Genomic DNA, 15,365 nt, shown 5'->3' with positions numbered 1-15,365 from the left:
TATCCTTTTCTTGTCATATTTATCTTTTATAAATCATATCTTTTATCTTATATCTTTTTCTTATTTTCGAATACCCACCCCGTCCCTTTATATCCACTTTCGGCGCCCCTCTCATCATCCACCATTCCACACTTGCTCTCCTCCTATTCCTCTTCTCTCTTTTCTTTTGCTTGAGGACAAGCAAACCTCTAAGTTTGGTGTGCTTATCCGTGATCACAAAAATATTCTCACTTTGATCATGGCCCCTAAAGAAAAACAACCCAACCCAAGAGGCAAGAAAGAGAATATTCCAAAGCCACTTTGGAATCAAGGGAAGTTCTTAACTAAAGAACATTCAGACCATTACTACAAAATAATGAGCCACAGATCAGTGATCCCGGAAGTCAAGTTTGATCTGAAGGAAGATGAATATCCGGAGATCCAATAACAAATTTGAAATAGGAACTGGGAAATCCTAGCTAATCCTGAAACGAAAGTGGGAAGGAACATGGTTCAGGAGTTCTATGCTAATCTATGGCAGACAGACAGGCAAAGAATAACTGGAGCTGCCCTCTATGATCATCGGACCTTAGTCAGAGGAAAGATTGTTCATACCCAGCCTGACAAAATCAGGGAGATCTTTAAGCTCCCTCAACTGAAAGATGACCCAGACTCCTTTAATAGGAGAATGATGAGGGTAAATAAAGGTCTGGACAAGATTCTAGAGGATATATGCATCCCCGAAGCCAGGTGGACCACCAGCACGACTGGCATCCCAAATCAACTCAAAAGAGAAGATCTCAAACCAGCAGCCAGAGGCTGGCAGAGGCTGGCTGGACTTTATTGGGCGTTCTATATTGCCCACCAGCAACCGCTCTGAAGTCACTGTTAAAAGAGCATTGATGATTCACTGCATCATGTTGGGAAAAGAAGTAGAAGTCCATCAACTGATCTCGTGTGAACTATACAAAATAGCAAACAGAAATTCCAATGATGCCAGATTGGCCTATCCAAGCTTAATTTCTATGCTCTGCAGAGATGCCGGAGTGAAGATGGGAATAACAGAGTATATCTCAGTTGAAAGGCCAATCACTAGAATATCAATGGACAGACAACAGGATGATCCAATCAAGAGGAGAGCATAGGAAGTCCTCCCAGAACTTCCTCAATTCGAATATTGGGAACATATTGAAGCATCTATTTCCAAATTGCAAGAAGCTATGAACCAAATAAAGGAAGAATAGAACAATCAAAGCAGCATGCTTTGCAAACTGCTTAAGGAACAAGAAGAGCAAGGGCATGATTTAAGGGAGTTGAAGCGCCAGAAATTAATCCTTGAAGGACCAAGCATCCCACAGATCAGAGGAACATCTACTTCCCAAAACACAGGTTGTTGAGTTCTAATGTTAGCTTTAACTTTGTGATAGTGTTATTATAGAAATTTACCTTAGGGGATATATATATAGTAGTAGTAGTAATTAGTATATCTATTCTGGTTTTATTTCCAATTAAGTTATAATTTATTTTTCTCATCATCATCAGGCATGAATAAAATAGTAGATAATTAGAATAAAAAAGTAATTTATTTTTTTCGAGTTCTTAATAATAAAAATTATAATTAGCTATATGTGGTGGCAACAATTTTTGTTCTCTGAATGAATGCTTGAACAGTGCATAATTTTTATCTTGAATTTTATGAATATTGGCTCCTGAAAGAATGAGGAACACGAAAAATATTATTGATGATCTGAAAAATCATGAAATTGATTCTTGAAGCAAGAAAAAGTAGTGAAAAAAAATTTTGTTACAAGAAATCATTGGATCAAGAAAAGGAATAAAAGCCAACCACCCTTAAAACCAAAAGGCAAGGGTGAAAAGGATCCAAGGCTTTGAGCATCAGTGGATAGGAGGGCCCAAGGAAGTCATTCCAGGCCTAAGCGGCTAAATCAAGTTGTCCCTAACCATGTGCTTGTGGCATGCAGGTCCAAGTGAAAAGCTTGAGACTGAGTGGTTAAAGTCGTGATCCAAAGCAAAAAGAGTGTGCTTAAGAGCTCTGGACACCCCTAACTGGGGACTTTAGCAAAGCTGAGTCACAATCTGAAAAGGTTCACCCAGTCATGTGTCTGTGGCATTTATGTATCCGGTGGTAATACTGGAAAACAAAGTGCTTAGGGCCACGGTCAAGACTCATAAAGTAACTGTGTTCAAAGAATCAACATACTACACTAGGAGAATCAATAATACTATCTGAATTCTGAGTTCCTATGGATGCCAATCATTCTGAATTTCAAAGGATAAAGGGAGATGCCAAAACTGTTCAGAAACAAAAAGCTACAAGCCCCGCTCATCAAATAAGAATCTAAGTTCCACTTAAAAAACTCTAAAATATTATTACTTCTTAATTTCTTTTAATCCTATTTTATTTATCTAGTTGCTTGAGGACAAGCAACAGTTTAAGTTTGGTGTTGTGATGAGCGGGTATTTTATATGCTTTTTGGGGGTAATTTCATGTAGATTTTAGTATGTTTTAATTAGTTTTTAGTAGAATATTATTAGTTTTTAGACAAAAATCATATTTCTAGACTTTACTATGAGTTTGTGTGTTTTTCTGTGATTTCAGATAATTTCTGGCTGAAATTGAGGGAGCTGAGCAAAAATCTGAGTTAGGCTGAAAAAGGACTGCTGATGTTATTGGATCCTGACCTCCCTGCACTCAGAATGGATTTTTTTGAGCTACAAGAGTCCAATTGGCACGCTCTCAACGGCGTTGGAAAGTAGACATCCAGGGCTTTCCAGCAATATATAATAGTCCATACTTTGTACAAATATAGACGACGTAACTTGGCGTTGAACGCCAAGTACATGCTGCTGTCTGGAGTTAAACGCCAGAAACACGTCATGATCCGGAGTTGAACGCCCAAAACACGTTATAACTTGGAGTTCAACTCCAAGAAAAGCCTCAGGTCGTGGATAGCTTTAGTCTCAGCCCCAGCACACACCAAGTGGGCCCCAGAAGTGGATTTCTGCACCAATTATCTTAGTTCACTCATATTCTGTAAACCTAGGTTACTAGTTTACTATTTAAACAACTTTTAAAGAGTTATCTTGTACCGGATGACATTTTCAGATCTGAATTTTATACACTTTGACGGCATGAGTCTCTAAACTCCATTCTTGGGGGTGAGGAGCTCTGCAGCGTCTCAATGAATTAATGCAATTGTTTCTATTTCATTCAAATGTGTGTGTGTTCCTATCTAAGATGTTCATTCGCGCTTAATTGTGAAGAAGGTGATGATCCGTGACACTCATCACCTTCCTCAATCCATGAACGTGTGCCTGACAAACACCTCCGTTCTACAAGAGCTTCAAACTCGCGATTGCTGGGCGTGATGACAAATGCAAAAGGATCAATGGATCCTATTCCAACATGATCGAGAACCGATAGCTGATTAGCCGTGCTGTGAGAGAGCATCTGGACCGTTTTCACTGAGAGGATGGGAAGTAGCCACTGACAACGGTGACACCCTACATACAGCTTGCCATGGATGGAACTTTACAAACAATTGAGTTGAATATTACATTACAGAAATTCAGAGGACAAAGCATCTCCAAAGCCCCAACATATTCTTCATTAATAAAGTAACAATTCCTTATTCCAAATACTTTGACTTCTTACAATTAAATCCAAATAACCCTATTGGTATCCTGACTAAGATTAGTAAAATAAACATAGCTTGCTTCAAAGCAATAATCTCCGTGGGATCGACCCTTACTCACGTAAGGTATTACTTGGATGACCCAGTGCACTTGCTGGTTAGTTGTACGGATTGCAAATTCGTGCACCAACCACCAATGTATTTGTGTATAAATATGTGTGCTTTAATTTATTTTCAATGTATTATTTGTATTTCAGTGTGTATTTTATACTGATGGCTAACTTTGGTGGTTGATTCTAGTGTACATGTAACATAACTCTTTTCTGTATTTGCAGAAAATTTGGGTGTAAAACGAAAATATTTGTGTGTATTTTTATTCTGATAAGTTCTGCATAATTCAGAACTCTTCATCTTCCTCCTCCTCATTTTCTATTGTTCTTCTTCATCTTCTTATTTCATATTCTCATAATTCTTTTTGGGAGGAAAAAATAAACAAAGAAGAAAAAAATACATAATGTTGCAAAATCAAAAGAAGAAGGAGGAGAAACACGATGATGAAGATGAAACATTCGAAGAAAAAGGAAGAGAAACACAAAGAAAAAGGAGAAGAAGAAGGAAGAAGAGGAGGAGGAGAAACGCGAAAAAAATGACTGTTATGATTTTCATCGAGGAAGAAGAAGAAGAGTCGTTCTTAATGGTGAGGGAACGCTTTAGAAACATGATGCGCGTGTTAAGACGCTTTTGTGGGTGAGTGTAGCTTTTGTTGGGTTTGGCCCAACTTGTAAGACTTGTAAACTAAAAAGACTTGTATATGTAGCATGACTGTTTTATCAAACGCTTGGTGTGCATAAAAAGGAAAGCATATTAAATTACAATAATAATAAAATCTAAAGCTACAAAATGCAAGAAAATAATAATAACTCAATTAAGCAACAATAAACATAGAAATATCAAATTGTGCAATCAAAATTAACAAGAGTGTTCATAAACTAAAAAGTAGCATAAAAGAGAAATTAACAAGAAGAACTAAGAGAATTAAGGCAATTGAACAAGAAAAAGTAAATAAAACTAGATCAAAGCAAGAATAAAAACTTAAACCTAAGAGGATTAGAATACTAAGTTATACTAATTCCTCCCCTCCCCCCTTTGTTCCTTCTTGAATTTGGTCTAAAATACTTCAGAAATGAGTTGGATTTGGGCTTGAAGTGGTCTAGAAATTGCTAGCCACGTTTTCTTTAAGTGATTCACGTGCTTCATGTCATGCGTATGCGCAAGGTCACGCGTACGCGCCACATGGCAAAATTTCAGGTAACGCGTACGTGCACTCAACAGATTTCCAAAACTTCATTTCTTCCTAAATTCTCCACTTTACATGCCTTTCCTTCACTTCTTTGATTCAATCTTTGCCTCCTAAGCCTAAAATCACTAAACAAACCCATCAAGGCATCGAGTGGAATTAAAGTAAATTAAATTTAGCAAATTAAGGGCCTAAAAAACATGTTTCTAATCTTAAGTACAAATTAGGAGAAATTCACAAAATCATCCTATTTCATTGAATAAATGTGAGATAAGTTAATAGAATCTACTTATTTTAACACAAGATAAACCCTAAAATTGGGGTTTATCAGCTCTCTCAAAAAAAAGGGAAAATGTTATTCTTGACGATAGTATAAATTTCTAATTTTCAACCCATTTATGTTGATGCTATTTATGCTATTCGTGTCATCGCTTCTTCTTTTCCCTTTTCATTTTTTTTCATCTAGTTGCTAAAATGTCACAAAGTTTTAAATCAATAACTAGGAGTTTAATCCTGGATCATTCTCCCTAGAAATTGAAATCGAGTAATCATCGTTGGCTGTGAGAGATCGGGGGTTTGATCCCAATAAACATGAAATTTAAATGACACGAAATTAAAAGAAGCAACCAAGAAATTAAAATACAAGAAATCAAGCAATTACCTAGTAAAAGAGAATGAATGCAAATGCTAAAAAGATCTTGGTAAGGGTTGAGAGTCAAGGATCACTATCCTTGTCATTAACCACAAACATAAAAATTATGAAGAGTTAATTCCACTTAGTCAACTCCTAAACATTGAAAAAAGTAAAATAGGCATAATTGATCTTATCCACAAATCCTAACCAACTCACTAATTAGACTTAGTGAAAGGATAGCATCAATGAAAATAAATCAACTAACAACCCTAAATCACCAATCAATATTGAACATTAGTGACTCAAGGTCACCTAAGTCCTCAATCCCAAGCCATGAATGTAAGATTCTACTCAAAAACTAAGGAAGACATTTCATCAAACACTTGAAAGGCATAAAAGAAAAGCATGATAAATTGCATGAATTAATAAAAACTACAACTAACTGATGTTGGCCAAATATCAGTTCGGAATTTCTTCTCAATGAAGGAACCGCTTCATTACAAGTATAGTTCCAAACCATCAAATGACCCGCACCAAAGTTTAATTTTGTTTGTCACGAGTGCAAACCAATAAAAATACCAGGAGTATTAGATCTCGGGTTGTCTCTCAAAGGAATTGTACTGAGGTATGCGTGTTATCGGTTATGAGGTTCAAGGGGTGGTTTACAAATAAGAAGACAAGAATATAAATGATAATAAAACAAAGAACACAACCAAATATGACAAATGCTAAAGAGGCCTTCATGGTAAAGATTGAGAATCAAGGTTTTCTATCCTAGTCATTAATCATAACACAATAATTACCAAGAGTTAAGCTTATTACATTATCTCCATATCAGGGAAGATCAATTAGACTTAGTTAATCTCAATCCATAAGTAGTGTCAACGAAAACAAGATTAACTAACAACTCTAGATCACCAATCCAAATTGGGTATTAATGACTCAAGACTACCAAGCTTCTCTTTCCAAGCCAAGAATGCTCAAAATATACTCTAAGACTAAGCCAAGCATTTTATCAAATACTTGGTGTGCATAAAAAGAAAAGCATAATAAATTACAATAATAATAAATCTACAACTACCAAAAGTAAGAAAATAATAATAACAACTCAAACAAGCATCAATAAACATGAAAACATAAAATTGCATTAAATGGAAATCAAAATCAACAATAGTTCATAAAAATAAAAATGACCAAAATGAGAAATTTAACAAGAAAAACTAAGAGAATTAAAGGAATGAAACAAGGAAAGGTAAAAGAAACTAGATCAAAGTAAGAATTAAAACCTAAATCTAAGAGAAATTAACCTAAATCTACCCTAATTCTAGAGAGAAGAGGGGGCTTCTCTCTCTAGAAAATGCCTAAAGCATGGTTCCTAAGCTACACTAATTACTCCCCCTTTGTTCCTTCCTGAATTTTGGCTCAAAAACTTCAGAAATGGGTTGAATTTTGGCTTGGATGAGCTCAAAAACGTGACAAGTGTTATGCGTACGCGTGGCCTGACGAAACTCTCACTCACGCATACGCGTGGCCATGAATTACACCAAATCCTCATTTCTTCATAATTCTCCATTTTGTATGCTTTTTTCTTGATTTCTTCAATCCAATCTCTGGCTTCTAAGCTTGAAATTACTTAATAAACACACCAAGGCATCAAATGGAATTAATGGAAATTAAATTTAGCAATTTAAGAGGCTAAAAAGCATATTTTTACTCTTAAGCACAATTTAGAAGAAATTCACAAAATCATGCTATTTCATTGAATAAATGTGGGATAAATTGCTAAAATTCACTAAATTCAACATAAGATAAACTCTAAAATTGGGGTTTATCACTAACCAATGCAAAAAATTAATAATAACATCTTAAGTAAGCATCAAGAAAACATAAAACATCAAATGCATTAAAGAAAATTGAAATTTCAACAAGAAAATTTATAAACTAAAATTGACAAAATAAAGAAACTAACAAGTGATATATATCAAACTATGGTAATAAAATAATAAAATATAATTACAGCAAGATTAAAAACCAAAACTAAAGAGCTTTAAACTAAAAACTCTAAGAGTTCTAGAGAGAAGTTAGAGTTTCTCTCTCTAGAATTTTTAACTAAACATGATATTACACTATACTATATTACTTGGTTCATCATGTTGAATTCTTGCTTCAAATGCTTTATAAATGAGTTGGATTGGATCAAAAATGGGTCAGAAATCGCGAGTCACGTGTTCTTTTAAGTGAGTCCCATTCTTCGAGTCGTGCGTACACACCACCTGTGTGTACGCACAAATTGGAAGAGATGCGTACTTACGATCCATGCATATGCACAACCTGGAAAATTGCTAATCTTCATTTCTTAATGAATTTTCTACTTTTGCATGCCTTTCAATTCCTTCATCTTTTCAAGCTATTCTTGCCTTCTAAACCTTAAATCACTCAAATAAATATATCAAGCCATCGAATGGAATAAAAGTAAATTAAAATTGACAATTTAAAGCATAAGAAGCATATTTTAATAACTAAGCACAATTAGGAGAAAATTCACAAAAGCATGCAATTTCAAGGAATAAGTGCAAAATAAGTTGATAAAATCTACTCTTTTCAACCCAAAAATCATCATAAAATATAGATTTATCAATTCTCCCACAGTTAAACGAGAGCATGTCCTCATGCTTTACATTAGGAAAAATAACATCAAGGGATGTCACACTTATTAAAAGTAAGCTATCTATATATGTTTTACCTATTTCTATCTAGTTTTATCTACTTGTATCTACTTGATTAAAACAAATCAATTTCCAAAAATATTTATAAACATAGAGAGCTAAACACAATAACAATCAAGTTAATCTCATTAATTGATTTGAGTTCTAGAAAATTTAACAAACTTGCAAGATAAGATTTACGAGAAAAGGGAACATAGAATTGAGCAATTGAACTCCTCATCGGATGTATATACTCTCCAATTGCTGAAGTATTTTGGGTTGATTCACTCAATTCTCTTTTAATCTTACTTTCTAAGACTTGTTCTTCTTCTAACAATCAACAAAATATTCAATGCATGCATACAAATATCATGAGGAATTTCAAGGGTTGTAGTAGGGTTAGGATAAAGGTGAGGATGTGTTTGGTCAAGTGGACTAAGAATTTGAATCTTTGATTATTTTAACTCCCACCTAACCTACAATAACATATTCAATTATAATGCAAAACCTAACTACCCATTATTCACTTACCACAATCATGCATTTCCTCGATTCACATCACTTATGCATTTATTTCTTAAACTTTTTTTGGGATAACATTCATCTTCTTTTTTATTTTTCTCAATTTTTTTAAACATGATATATGCACAAGATTAATGTATATGGTCCAAGAATTTAATGCATGAATATATACCCAATTCGTAAGATTTTTAATAATTCCAAAATACATTTTTGTCCTCTACCAAAGTTTTGTTCCTTTTTCCTTCTCCCATGTTTAGATCATACAACATCAACTCACCTAAACTAATTAAAGATCAAATAAGGACATTTATTATTTTTTGCTTAGGGATAGTGTTGTACTAAAATTATGAACAAAGAGGTAAAAAAAGCTCATAATTGGATACAATAGTAGATTAAAGGATAAAGGAATTGGGTAATTGAGCTAAAATGAAAGAATGGCCTCAATCATATAAATATATTCATACACCAAATATTGAAAATAAAAAATCAAATAACTCAAAGATTGGAATTATAGAAAGAGAATAACACACACAAGAATAAAATAATGGTTGAAATATGTACCACACCTTAAGGCTCAAATCTCACTTGGTTGTGTGTTCTTGCTATAATCTATATTCCACAATTATTTTTCAAGCAAGTTCAAAAGAAAAATTTTACTCAAATCAATGAGATGCCCTAAAACACATTCTTTAAAGTTTATTATTTTAACCAAGTATCCAAAAAACTTTTTTTTTCAAAGGGTGGTTAGAAGAAAATCAAATTTCTATGTTTTTTTTCCTATTTTATGTAATCTCAATCATCTCATGCATATAGAGAAAATTACCTAGATCATATTATCTAATATTCATCCACAGACAAAAAAAGATAAAAATAATATGTACAAACCATGTTAAGAAAAGAAGGAGCATACTAGAACTAAATTAAAGCATTAAGTTATATACAACCCAACTAAAATGCAAATAAACAAGAAAAAGGGGATTCGAAGTATGAAAATACTAATAAGTAATCCAAAAAAAACATCATAACAATCAAAACAAAAGTGTAAGTGTTTGGAATAAGAATGTTACGACCCAATGCTGATCCAATCCTTAGTCACACTAAATTCTACACGGGTCCATGGTGCTCGTCCAAGTCCATCACCTGGTTCTCTTCTTCACCCTGCTCCGATCTTGTCTTAGTGTTATCAGGCTTCTCAAGAGGTGGGCTGCTACAATTGGCTAATCTCTTCAAGTGCTCATAGCGTCGCTTAAATTAGCACTACATAGGATAAAGTGTATCAATCTTGCAATATTAGGCAAAAAATCTCAAACATTCAAAATTCAAAAATGTCGGTAAATTGAAAACAAATCAAATTTCATCAATGCACATAGTCAAAACAAGAGGAGAACAAGCAATGATGCAAAAATTGAATAAAATTTTCAACAAAAAGCTTTGTGAGAAAAATTTACAAACATTTAACATGCGAAGTTAAACAACACAAAATAGCATTAATTAGTAAACTTTACAGCACCAATTCACAAAATTCAACATCCGTAAAACCAAGAATCAGCAGTGTTGATCAGATATTTATCATAACAGCATTCCAATCAATCCAAAAAAAATCAAAATGCGGACTCAAGAAAGCATAATAACATGATGAAGTATCACACTAGTAGTACATAATGCAAAACAGCAATACTCATGCATAATTAAATAAGCCAGCAATCAACACATTGAATTAATAGAATCAAACAATCTTAACACCCAGTAATCAACACATTGAATTAACAGAATCAAACAATCTTAACACCCAACAACAAATTTAACAACACAATAATAAAAAAATAAATCTCCACACAACCCAACAATATTCAAACTATGGCAGCAACAAATAAGCAATTCCAATAGTAATATTCATCAGGAAACAGAATAATTCAAAACACTTTTAGCTAAAATCAGAATCCAATAAACAAAACTAACCTATACTAACAACCTAGAACCTATTAAACAGAAATCAGAAACTAACTATAACTAGAAATGTAAGAGAAATGGAGTTCAATAAAAACCTGGAGTGTAGAACAAAAATGATTGAAGCAGAGAAAAGAGAGAGGGATGGGTGGTACTATGTTGTTGCCACGTCCAGAGATGGCGAATAGTCACCAGAAAAAGAAGAACAGGGTTGTTGCTCCAATTCTAAGAGAGATGGAGAGAGAGTATAGCGGTTTGGGGGGAGGGGGGAGGAGAAGAATGAAAGAAATGAAGAAGAAGAAGAAAAAGAGAAGGGAGCAGTAGTGATGGTGGTTGGCAACGATTGAAGGTGGTTAAGAGATGTTGGGCTGCGATGGTGGTGAAGATGAAGGAGAGGAAGGGATGAGAAGAATGTTTGTGAGAGAGAAGTGAGTGAAGGGTTGCTGCAAGTTAGGGCTCGCACAAGAAAGGGTGTTTATTATTTTTGAATTGGTGCGTACGCATCTGCCATGCATATGCATGAGCTGGAAAATGTCAAAGTGATGCGTACACATTACTAGTACATATGCACGGAACCTCCAATTGTTTTGCATGTTCGAATTTTTTAATTGAGGGTTGTGCATATGCACAAGGGGTGCGTATGCATGAAAGTTTTTTTCTTCGAAAAAAAGGAAGCATACGCACAAGGGGTGCGTAGGCCTGGAACTTGGCATTACTTTTCAAAATTTTAGTCGTTATGTGTAACGACCCAACTTCTAGCACATCATGATTGTACTAAAAGTAAGGTGTTACTGACCTACTTTCTTTTATTATCAATTTAATATTGAGCCTTTATATCGATATCGCATTTTAGTTTTAAGAAAACTCCAGAAATTTTTGGTTTTTATTTATTAAGGTCATATATCAAAGATTTACAAGTAATAATAATCACATAAATACTATTAATAATAAATATTATACAAAAAAATCAAATGAAATTCAAATACAATATAACAAACTTATCCCTCTGTATAAAATAAAAATCTTAAGCAACAAGAATAAGGGGACTCTATAAAAGCATCAGGAATCATAAATAAAATTTACTATTCACCCGTAGCTTCATACTCAGTCTTCAAACCTGTATCACTAAAAGGGTGACAAACTTTTGGGGTGAAAACAAACCACATGTTCCCAGTAGAAAAAGTGAAGGCCGTGAGAGTAAAAAAATAGAATTCAAATAATTTCTTTATAACTTTAAAATAAATACCTTTATTTAACCTTTAGAATTCTTTAAAACTTTGTTTAAAGACTTTAGTCAGTTTTTTCAAATTATGTTACTTTAAATAATCCCAGTCATGTTACTCAATTTTGAGTTACATTGATCAGTTCACAATTACAGAAATCACTTCATAGTCACCTCAATTTTATTAACCATTCCTTAATTACACAAATTAGATCGTTTACACATTAGTTTTCAATTACCTTAATCCTTGACATATTCACGAACCGACGAACACAAGCAGACATGTAGTACAAACATACAAACAATTTACACAAATTAAATACAAGGATTTCACAAATAACACAGTACAGCAACACAGGAACACTCAAGCAATTCACACAAATGCATATGTTGAATGCATTTCCTATGCAGGTCATAAGCTCATGTGTTGGTTGTCTACCCACAACCCGACGTTACCTAAGGCGAACCCCGAATATGGTTTCTCCACTGAATAAGTCAGCACGGGTATCACATGGTTGGACCCATGTCATTTAGATACCAAAGCTACACAGGTTTACCCGTATCAGTTAGGCTAAAATCATAATCGTATAATCGCTATAGCATATGTGCTTCAATGAGAAACAGGCTATTAGTTAGATGGACATTCCCACATTAGCAATTGGTACAAAGGCCCAATCAAACAACCAATTCTCATATATAATTATTAGTTTTCAGTCATTTGTTCATCATTTACAGTTTCTCAATCATCATTTCTCATTTCCCCTTTTTTTGTCATACCTCCACATCACCAAATAATTAATCATACATCTGCATCACTACATACATAATTCACACGTCCGTATCACCATATAATTTTATATATTTCTCTGCATCACCAGAAAGGTACACTTTCATCCATTCATCAATCATAACATCAAAACATCTAGTTTATAAGTATTCAAACTCCTTTAATATTTAATCAAGATAAGATTCCTCTTTTTATTATTTAAAATCCTTTATTATCCTTCTTAAGCATTCTTCCGAGCTACTTTCAAGCACTTTAACTTTAATCTTAACACTTTAAAAATACCTATTTTTCAATTTTATAAACAATTAATAACCATCATCAAACATGCTTTAATATTCATTTCTAATTATTAAATAGTAAACCTATCAACTAAGTATCTAAGACGCAATTCACGTAATTCATTTTAATTAAATTCTTATATTTTTATAAAAATTCGGACATAACTTTTCTTAAAAATGGACTTAAACCACCCCTACGGATTTTCTCTTTCTCCACAATTTACTGATACCTCACTTAATACCTTTTTTCATTGAAAAAAAAAATAAAAGATGAATATTAAATAACAGAAAATTTAATGTAAAATGATGAAGGAGAAGAAGGAATAGCTTGAACATTATGAAGACATAAACTTGTGTGCTTACTCCTTTCTTCAATTTCTGGATATTTACCCCTTTTTAAAATAGTGTAAAGCTTCCAAAACTTGAACTTGGTTTGAACATCTTTGACTTGTTCTTCTTCCCCAAATAACAGAGCAGCAGCGCAGAGAAGAGATAGAACAACAGCAGTGATTAAAGTTGACATGCATTCGTACATAGCTGCTTCTCTTTCTTCCTTTTTTAATTTTCTTCAAGGATCTAAGCCATTCCAATTATTTAGCTCTAAGTTTTGTTCTTGACCCTTGATTTATAGCAGAACTTCACAACCTCTATTTTCTTCAATCTTTCCGAACGATACATGCAGGAGGAAAGCATCTTTAACAAGCTACTATGGAAGAACAAAGATGGAAATGATTTTCTAATTTACCCTTTAATTTGACCTTTGATTTTGAGTCATATCCTTTGACTTTTTTCATCTTTTCCTTTTGTTACTTAATTTTGGTAATCACCTTTTTCTTCTTGATTTGAACCCTAATCTGAACTTCTTGGAATTAATCACGTGGGATGGAGAAAGAAGAGAGAGAATGAGTTCGTTGCATTGGCTTTGGTTCAGAGAAAAGAGTGTTGCTTTTGTTTTTGAATTATGATCAGCAACTATTTTCTTGGGTCAAAGAATGGGATGCCTTTTATGTAACGGCCTAACTTCCAACATGTCATTATCATACTAAAAGTTGAACGTTACCAACTTGTTTCTCCAACTTAAGTAATATTTAATAAATATAAGCTTGTTCGTTGTTAACACCTCGCGAGTTTTCGAGCAATTTAATTTTTTTTAAACAATAGTAGTTTAGAGTCGCATACATATAGTATAACACGAAACATGAGTACACACATTGAAAGAATAGTAGAAGGCAACACATAGAATATCACACCATAATATACATCATAATACAGAAGCAGCTCAGTTATACCAGTAAGGAATTATAACACAACATCCTTCAGTTAGTGACTCATATAATATATACACATATATACATAAGACATCCCAGGGCATGGCCTTTCCAAAAGCCCCTAAGCTGGCACCCAGGCTAGTCTAACTCTATGACATGCCTGTTCCCTCTGAGCATGCTAGTAAAAGTGAGGGAAACACTCTAAGGTAACAGAGTAAGTCTGGACACTTTAAAGGTCTCCTCATCTCTGGTCCATAAGCCCCTCACAGAAAACCATTGGGCAGGTGATGATGCCTACTTGCTGGAGCCTCATCTAGCTCATTACTGCCAGAAAAGATATACATGATCTCAGGTTCACGTACTATATAATTACGTACACAAGGTGCCGCACAATAGAAGTAATACTCGCCGCGCACTGGGTCGTCGTAGACATATGGATGATCAATATCATAAAGCAGGACTTCCGTGTCCATCTGAAGAGGAGTAAGGGGGGTAAGAACTGGGGAGTTTTTAGTAAGATCAGGATTTACAGTTAAGTCCATTTATAATGGTCGTTTACTAAATCCTTTGAAAATCGATGGTTTAACAATTAAATATTCAAAACCATTTTAAAAGAAATCAGTTAATTAACCAGAAATCCAAACTTCCTTCCTAGATATAAGAATCTTAAAAGTCTCCTAATGGTATGAATGACCAACTTGTCCCAAGCATAGGTTCAATTAAGTCTATGCTGTAAGAGGTTGATTTTTCATACTTTACTAGACCATAAACATAAAAGTAGTTACCTACGTGGTATAAATGATCATCCTATTCCAAGCATAGGTTCATTAAGTCTATGCTAAACCAGTCAGATACTTTATACAGAGCTAGACCTCAAACAAACCAGCCATGGCCTTAGGCCCAAACAATTCAATCAATATCCAGTCACCACAATCCAAACAATCAGTTACACACAAGTAATGAGGTTCAAATACAATCAAGAGTAATTACGTCAAGTATAGAAATTAGCAATTAGCAATTAAACAGAATTATTCACATAGGCAAACTAATTACAATATGCACAAACAAGT

The sequence above is a fragment of the Arachis duranensis genome, chromosome 6 (assembly GCF_000817695.3).
Source record: "Arachis duranensis cultivar V14167 chromosome 6, aradu.V14167.gnm2.J7QH, whole genome shotgun sequence".
Lineage (NCBI taxonomy): Eukaryota > Viridiplantae > Streptophyta > Magnoliopsida > Fabales > Fabaceae > Arachis > Arachis duranensis.
The sequence above is the reverse complement of the archived record's forward strand: the minus strand, read 5'-3'. Positions refer to the sequence as shown.